This window comes from Thalassophryne amazonica, chromosome 3, assembly GCF_902500255.1.
Source record: "Thalassophryne amazonica chromosome 3, fThaAma1.1, whole genome shotgun sequence".
In the NCBI taxonomy this organism is placed as follows: domain Eukaryota; kingdom Metazoa; phylum Chordata; class Actinopteri; order Batrachoidiformes; family Batrachoididae; genus Thalassophryne; species Thalassophryne amazonica.
The window spans coordinates 5,222,067-5,231,282 of NC_047105.1; positions in this window are offsets into that span (position 1 = coordinate 5,222,067).

The window sequence follows — 9,216 nt, forward strand, 5'->3', positions numbered from 1 at the left end:
GACAGCTCTGTTTTGACTTCGACTTCGTGAACCCGGGACAGGGCATCCGATCTTTGGTTCTTGGTCCCGGGGCGGTAGGTGATCCGAAAGTCAAAATGCCCAAAGAACAATGACCAGCGGGCTTGCCTGGGGTTCAGCCGCTTGGCGGTCCTGATATACTCCAGGTTCCGGTGGTCCGCGAAAACTGTAAATGGTACTGCGGCTCCCTCCTCAAGAGCCTCCTTCACCGCGAGGAGTTCCAGATTACCCACGTCATAGTTCCGTTCAGCCGGGGTCAACCTGCATGAAAAATAGGCACAACGATGGAGAATCTGATCGGACTCCCCGCTCTGGGACAGCACGGCTCCTATCCCTGAGTCCGAGGCATCCACTTCAACCACAAACTGGCGGCTAGGATCGGTCGAAAACTGACGTTTCAACTCCATAAACGCGGCCTCGCACCGATCCGACCAGGTAAATGGTACTTTGGGGGAGGTCAGAGCGGTCAGGGGGCTAACTACCTGACTATAGCCCTTAATGAACCTCCTGTGGAAATTTGCAAAGCCTGTTGCAGTTTCCTGCAGCTTGTAGGTTGGGGCCAATCTCTCACCGCCGCAACCTTGGCCGGATCAGGGGCGACGGAGTTGGAGGAGATTATAAACCCCAGGAAGGACAAAGAAGTGCGGTGGAACTCGCACTTCTCGCCCTTCACAAACAGCCGGTTCTCCAACAACCGCTGTAGGACCTGACGTACATGCTGGACATGGGTCTGAGGATCCGGGGAAAAGATGAGAATATCGTCCAGATACACGAAGACGAATTGGTGCAGGAAGTCCCGCAAGACGTCATTCACCAAGGCTTGAAACGTCGCGGGGGCATTGGTGAGGCCGAACGGCATGACCAGGTACTCAAAGTTACCTAATGGGGTGTTAAATACCGTCTTCCACTCGTCTCCCTTCCGGATCCGAACCAGGTGGTACGCATTCCTAAGATCAAGTATTGTGAATATTTGGGCTCCATGCAGGGGCATGAACACAGAATCTAACAGGGGTAGAGGGTATCGGTTGCGAACCGTAATCTCGTTCAGTCCCCTGTAGTCGATGCATGGACGGAGGCCGCCGTCTTTCTTACCCACAAAAAAGAAACCTGCACCCATCGGGGAGGTGGAGTTCCGGATCAGCCCGGCAGCTAACGAGTCCCGGATGTAGGTCTCCATTGATTCGCGTTCCGGACGTGAGAGGTTGTACAGCCGGCTGGACGGGTACTCAACGCCCGGGATCAGATCAATGGCGCAATCGTACGGACGGTGTGGGGGAAGAGTGAGTGCCAGATCTTTGCTGAAGACGTCAGCGAGATCGTAGTACTCCTCAGGCACCACCGTGAGATTGGGGGGGACTTTAACCTCCTCGTTAGCGGTCAAACCGGGCGGAACCGAGGATCCTAGACATTCCTGGTGACAGGTTTCGCTCCACTGAGCCACAACCCCAGACGGCCAATCAATCCGGGCATTGTGTTTTAGCACCCATGGGAAGCCCAAAATTACACGGGAGGTAGAAGGAGTTACATAAAACTCGATCTCCTCCCGGGATTCCCAGACACCAGCAAAGTAACTGGTAGTGTCTTGTGTGTAATTAAGGGAAGAAGGGTGCCATCTAGTGCTCGCACCTTCAATGGGGAAGGAAGCGCCACTAGGGGGAGCCATACCTCCCTTTCCATCTGCTGTCCAGCAGATTCCCTTATGACCCCGTGTCCACCAGTGCATGGGCCTGAAGGATTAGATCCCCACTCAGGATCATAACTGGGAGCCGTGCAGAAATACGGGTTTGTCCCACGTGAATGTTTTGGCCCACCCTTAGCCCAATTTCTAAGAGCGGGCGTTGGTGTTTAACCGTTTGGGGCAGTCTCTCTGCTGATGCTCGCTTGAGCCGCAGATGAAGCACTTCCCGCGGGCCAGTCTCCTTTGTCTGTTAGTAGCTCTGAATTTAGCCCTGCTCATGTCCATAGCATCGTCAGCAGGGAGAGCTGTTGCCACACGGAACGCTGAGGCAGTGGAGCGTGGGGAGGGTGGAACCTTTTCGGACCTTTTTTGGACCAAATACTGTTCTGAACTCCCTCACAAACCCAGAATACGTCAATAGGAGCCGTGAGTTCTGTTCCCACAGCGCCATAGCCCAGGCGCGTGCCTCACCTCGAAGCAAATTGATCACATAAGTCACCCGGCTGGATTCTGATGTGTACATGACTGGACGCTGTGCAAAGACGAGTGAACACTGCATTAAAAAGTTCGCGCACGTCTCCACACAGCCTCCGTACGGTTCCAGGGGGCTTATGAATGCTTCAGGGGATGGTGGGGGGTTCGTTGAATGACCAAAGGAACGTCTGTATTCGGCACCAGGACAGCAGGAGGAGGAGCCACAGCCGCGCCCTGTGCGCACGCTTCCACCTGCGTGGTGAGAGCCTCCATCCTGCGATTGAGCATTACGTTCTGCTCAGTCATAAAATATAACCGAGCAGTGAACGCGGTGAGGATTTGCTGCAACTCACCTACCACGCCTCCTGCTGATGCCTGTGCACCCTGCTCTTCCATTGGTTGTTCACTCGATGGTTGCTGCCCCTCGGAATCCATGACGAATGGCTGAGATCCTGTTGGGAAAGTGTAATGACACAGACCCACAACAGGGGGCGCAAATGAACGGACAATAGATGAGCCAAAATACAACACTTTACTGTTGTGAAATGTGCACAACGAGAATACAGACAAATACAGAATTTGGATTACAATCAAAATGTACAAGGTGACATGTGGGCAGGCTCGAGGGTAGGAGATGTCCGTCCCAAGAAGAACCGGATCCCACACGATTTCCAATGCCACTGAACCCGAAGGATACTGGAGCCGCCAAGTCCTGAGTCCCCAGGTGGTCACCATCTCCGACTGTCGGATCTGGTACTGCTGGCTGTTCTTGTGAGGCGGCAGCGCCCTCTCGTGCCTGAAGCCCTCACTTCAGGCAGGGCGCCCTTTGGTAGTGGGCCAGCAGTACCTCCTCTTCAGCGACCCACACAACAAAGACATTCCTGCAGTTTAACTAATTGGTGCGTGTCCTCTGGCTTCATGGATAAATAAAGCTGGGTATCATCTGCGTAACAATGAAAATTTAAGCAATGCTTTCTAATAATACTGCCTAAGGGAAGCATGTATAAAGTGAATAAAATTGGTCCTAGCACAGAACCTTGTGGAACTCCATAATTAACCTTAGTCTGTGAAGAAGACTCCCCAATTAAATCAAATCAAATCAAATCAATTTTATTTATATAGCGCCAAATCACAACAACAGTTGCCCCAAGGTGCTTTAATCAGGAAAAAGACAAGCTGTGGAAGAGAGCAGAGATCAATCACCAATGATTAAATGCAGAGTGGTGCATACAGAGCAAAAAGAGAAAGAAACACTCAACCCAGAACCCCCCAGCAATCTAAGTCTATAGCAGCATAACTAAGGGATGGTTCAGGGTCACCTGATCCAGCCCTAACTATAAGCTTTAGCAAAAAGGAAAGTTTTAAGCCTAATCTTAAAAGTAGAGAGGGTGTCTGTCTCCCTGATCTGAATTGGGAGCTGGTTCCACAGGAGAGGAGCCTGACAGCTGAAGGCTCTGCCTCCCATTCTACTCTTACAAACCCTAGGAACTACAAGTAAGCCTGCAGTGTGAGAGCGAAGCGCTCTATTGGGGTGATATGGTACTATGAGGTCCCTAAGATAAGATGGGACCTGATTATTCAAAACCTTATAAGTAAGAAGAAGAATTTTAAATTCTATTCTAGAATTAACAGGAAGCCAATGAAGAGAGGCCAATATGGGTGAGATATACTCTCTCCTTCTAGTCCCCGTTAGTACTCTAGCTGCAGCATTTTGAATTAACTGAAGGCTTTTCAGGAAACTTTTAGGACAACCTGATAATAATGAATTACAATAGTCCAGCCTAGAGGAAATAAATGCATGAATTAGTTTTTCAGCATCACTCTGAGACAAGACCTTTCTAATTTTAGAGATATTGCATAAATGCAAAAAAGCAGTCCTACATATTTGTTTAATATGCGCATTGAATGACATATCCTGATCAAAAATGACTCCAAGATTTCTCACAGTATTACTAGAGGTCAGGGTAATGCCATCCAGAGTAAGGATCTGGTTAGACACCATGTTTCTAAGATTTGTGGGGCCAAGTACAATAACTTCAGTTTTATCTGAGTTTAAAAGCAGGAAATTAGAGGTCATCCATGTCTTTATGTCTGTAAGACAATCCTGCAGTTTAGCTAATTGGTGTGTGTCCTCTGGCTTCATGGATAGATAAAGCTGGGTATCATCTGCGTAACAATGAAAATTTAAGCAATGCTGTCTAATAATACTGCCTAAGGGAAGCATGTATAAAGTGAATAAAATTGGTCCTAGCACAGAACCTTGTGGAACTCCATAATTAACCTTAGTCTGTGAAGAAGATTCCCCATTTACATGAACAAATTGTAATCTATTAGACAAATATGATTCAAACCACCGCAGTGCAGTGCCTTTAATACCTATGGCATGCTCTAATCTCTGTAATAAAATTTTATGGTCAACAGTATCAAAAGCAGCACTGAGGTCTAACAGAACAAGCACAGAGATGAGTCCACTGTCTGAGGCCATAAGAAGATCATTTGTAACCTTCACTAATGCTGTTTCTGTACTATGATGAATTCTAAAACCTGACTGAAACTCTTCAAATAGACCATTCCTCTGCAGATGATCAGTTAGCTGTTTTACAACTACCCTTTCAAGAATTTTTGAGAGAAAAGGAAGGTTGGAGATTGGCCTATAATTAGCTAAGATAGCTGGGTCAAGTGATGGCTTTTTAAGTAATGGTTTAATTACTGCCACCTTAAAAGCCTGTGGTACATAGCCAACTAATAAAGATAGATTGATCATATTTAAGATCGAAGCATTAAATAATGGTAGGGCTTCCTTGAGCAGCCTGGTAGGAATGGGGTCTAATAGACATGTTGATGGTTTGGATGAAGTATATAACTAATGAAAATAACTCAGACAGAACAATCTGAGAGAAAGCGTCTAACCAAATACCGGCATCACTGAAAGCAGCCAAAGATAACGATACGTCTTTGGGATGGTTATGAGTAATTTTTTCTCTAATAGTTAAAATTTTATTAGCAAAGAAAGTCATGAAGTCATTACTAATTAAAGTTAAAGGAATACTCGGCTCAATAGAGCTCTGACTCTTTGTCAGCCTGGCTACAGTGCTGAAAAGAAACCTGGGGTTGTTCTTATTTTCTTCAATTAGTGATGAGTAGTAAGATGTCCTAGCTTTACGGAGGGCTTTTTTATAGAGCAACAGACTCTTTTTCCAGGCTAAGTGAAGATCTTCTAAATTAGTGAGATGCCATTTCCTCTCCAACTTACGGGTTATCTGCTTTAAGCTGCGAGTTTGTGAGTTATACCACGGAGTCAGGCACTTCTGATTTAAAGCTCTCTTTTTCAGAGGAGCTATAGCATCCAAAGTTGTCTTCAATGAGGATGTAAAACTATTGACGAGATACTCTATCTCACTCACAGAGTTTAGGTAGCTACTCTGCACCGTGTTGGTATATGGCATTGGAGAACATAACAAAGAAGGAATCATATCCTTAAACCTAGTTACAGCGCTTTCCAAAAGACTTCTACTGAAATGAAACTTATTCCCCAACGCTGGGTAGTCCATTAAAGTAAATGTAAATGTTATTAAGAAATGATCAGACAGAAGGGGGTTTTCAGGGAATACTGTTAAGTCTTCAATTTCCATACCATAAGTCAGAACAAGATCTAAAGTATGGTTAAAGTGGTGGGTGGACTCATTTACATTTTGAGCGAAGCCAACTGAGTTAATAATAGATTCAATGCAGTGTTGAGGCTGTCATTCTCAGCATCTTTGTGGATGTTAAAATCGCCCACTATAATTATCTTATCTGATCTAAGCACTAAGTCAGACAAAAGGTCCAAAAATTCACAGAGAAACTCACAGTAACAACCAGCTGGACGATAGATAACAAATAAAACAGATTTTTGGGACTTCCAATTTGGATGGACAAGACTAAGAGACAAGCTTTCAAATGAATTAAAGCTCTGTCTGGGTTTTTGATTAATTAATAAGCTGGAGTGGAAGATTGCTGCTAATCCTCCTCCTCGACCCGTGCTACGAGCATTCTGGCAGTTAGTGTGACTCGGGGGTGTTGACTCATTTAAACTAACATATTCATCCTGCTGTAACCAGGTTTCTGTAAGGCAGAATAAATCAATATGTTGATCAATTATTATATCATTTACTAACAGGGACTTAGAAGAGAGAGACCTAATGTTTAATAAACCACATTTAACTATTTGAGTCTGTGGTGCAGTTGAAGGTGCTATATTTTTTTTTCTTTTTGAATTTTTATGCTTAAATAGATTTTTACCGGTTGTTGGTGGTCTGGGAGCAGGCACCGTCTCTACGGGGATGGGGTATTGGGGGGATGACAGGGGGAGAGAAGCTGCAGAGAGGTGTGTAAGACTACAACTCTGCTTCCTGGTCCCAACCCTGGATAGTCACGGTTTGGAGGGTTTAATAAAATTGGCCAGATTTCTAGAGATGAGAGCTGCTCCAACCAAAGTGGGATGGATGCCGTCTCTCCTAACAAGACCAGGTTTTCCCCAGAAGCTTTGCCAATTATCTTTTTATTCATTTATCATTATCAATTATTCATTCTTTTTTTCATTTTCTGCCGCCTATCCGGGTTCACGTCGTGGGTTACAGATACAAGCACTGGAAATGGGATTCCTCCATCTGGTCTTGGCTTAAGTGTCTGTCAGACTATGATGGATCGAGGACATGTGCCAATCCTCAGATTGAGGAGGAACAATGCGCGTTCCATCCTGGTTGTGGAACAACCAACAAGCTCTTCACTCTCACAAGGATCCTGCAGGGGGCCTGAGAGTATGCCCATCCAGTCTACATGTGTTTTGTGGACTTGGAGAAGGTGTATGAGAGGGAACCCTGGGAGATACTGTGGGAGGTGCTGTGGGAGTATGGAGTGAGGGGTTCCCTTCTCAGGGCCATCCAATCTCTGTACTCACAAAGCAAGAACTGTGTTTTGGCTCGGTAGTAAATCAGACTCGTTTCCGGTGGGGGTTGGCCTCCACCAGGGCTGGGCCTTGCCACCAATCCTGTTTGGGATATTCTTGGATATAATAATGAGGCATAATCGGGGGGAGGAGGGTCTTCAGTTTGTTGGACTCAGGGTCTCATCGCTGCTTTTTGCAGATGATGTGGTCCTGTTGGCTTCATCAGCCTGTGACCTCCAGCACTCACTGGGTTGGTTCATTTACCTCTAAAGCTGAGGTCATGGTTCTCAGCAAGAAACCAATGTATTGCCGACTCCGGATAGGGAATGATGTCTTGCCCAAGTGAAGGAGTTCAAGTACCTTGGGGTCGTTCATAAGTGAGGGGACAATGGAGTGTCAGGTTGGCCAGAGAATTGGGGCAGCAGGAACGGTGTTGCATTCGCTCTATCATACTGTTGTGATGAAAAGGGAGCTGAGCCAAAAGTCAAAGCTCTCAAGCTACTGGTCAGTCTTTGTTCCTACTCTCACCTATGGTCATGAGGGTTGCGTCATGACTGAAAGAACTAGATCACAGGTACAACCGGTTGAAATGGGCTTCCTCTGGAGGGAGTTCGGAGTAGAGCTGCTGCTCCTTCACATTAAGAGGAGCCATTTGAGGTGGTTCGGGCATCTGGCAAGGATGCCCCTTGGGTGCCTCCCTAGGAAGATGTTCCAGGCATGTCCAGGTGGGAGCAGACCCCAGGAAAGACCCAGGACTAGGTGGAGAGATTATATATCATGCATGTTTTGTGGAATAATCTCCCTGTGTCAATAAAACAGTCAGATTCTGTAGATACCTTCAAGTCCAAACTTAAGAAGCATTTATTTTCCTTTTCATATGGCTACCATACTGGCATAGCATGGTACTATTCTTCCTATCCTTTAAAATTCATTTTACTAGTAAATGGAGCAGGTCTCAGACTCAACTTTATCTAAATTCCGGGTCTGTTAGTGAAGCTTAGGGCTAGCAGCTGGCGATCACATTAGGATTTCCTCTGCTTTCCTGTTGCTTAATGCCTATGAATTTTACCTTTGGTGTAGTTTTTCTGGCCGAATGATTCTGCTTTTTGTTTCTTCTGTCTGAGGTGCAGATGATGTTACGATATCACGTGCTGGTTTCAACGACAGCATAATTTTTGAAACAGATGTGGAATGTGCAATGGACTCTGCCATGGGAACAGACCCACTGAATGGAATGATGGATGACCCATGCCTGTGGAATGGATATCTACATGGACTTCTCATCAAATTCACCTTGTGTTGTTTATGTTCTGTTTGTAAAACTTTGTAAAAACCTTGTAACTGGTAGAATGGCTGAAGTAGTGACTCACCCCTCTGAGTCTGGTCTGCTTGAGGTTTCTTCCTCAATATCATCAGAGAGAGTTTTTTCTCACCACTGTCACCTGTGTACTTGCTCTAGGGGTTGATAACGTTAGACCTTACTTGTGTGAAGCGCCTTGGGGCAGCTTTGTTGTGATCTGGTGCTATATAAACTCAATAAATTGAAAAAATACATTAAGTTGAAATTGTGGGTCACCTGAAGCTTCGCTTTTTGGGGGGGGGGGGGGGGTTGTGATCCCTGGGCTTTTGTTGGTTGGCATTTTTGATCTGTTCCCTTTTGCAGTATTGTCTTCCTCTCCTCATTGTCTTGTCAGTGGAGCTGCTGATTTGGAACACGTTTTGCCTGGATTATCTGTAACTCATAAATAGGCAGGATCTATCCTAGCATTCCACTCCATTTTTACAAGATTGTACATTTAATTTTGTGGTACACTTTGGCCTCTGAAACTTCTGCCTCTTTGCAATTGTTCCGCTTTATCCAAAACCTCTCCTCTTTAGTCAGAACATCGTTTATCTTTAAGAATCACCCCAATCTGGTATTTAAACTTTAATTAGTATGAACTCAAAACAAATGAACTCATATCAAAACTACTCTGTACAGGTAGGAAACATTTCTGTTTAACTCTGAACACCCATTTCTTTTTCTTGTTTAACGTAAACTCTCTTACTTGTCTTAATAAATCATAAGCTTACAGGTCTAAATGCTTGGTGGACAGGAGGTTCGTCCTGAAGATGTTCT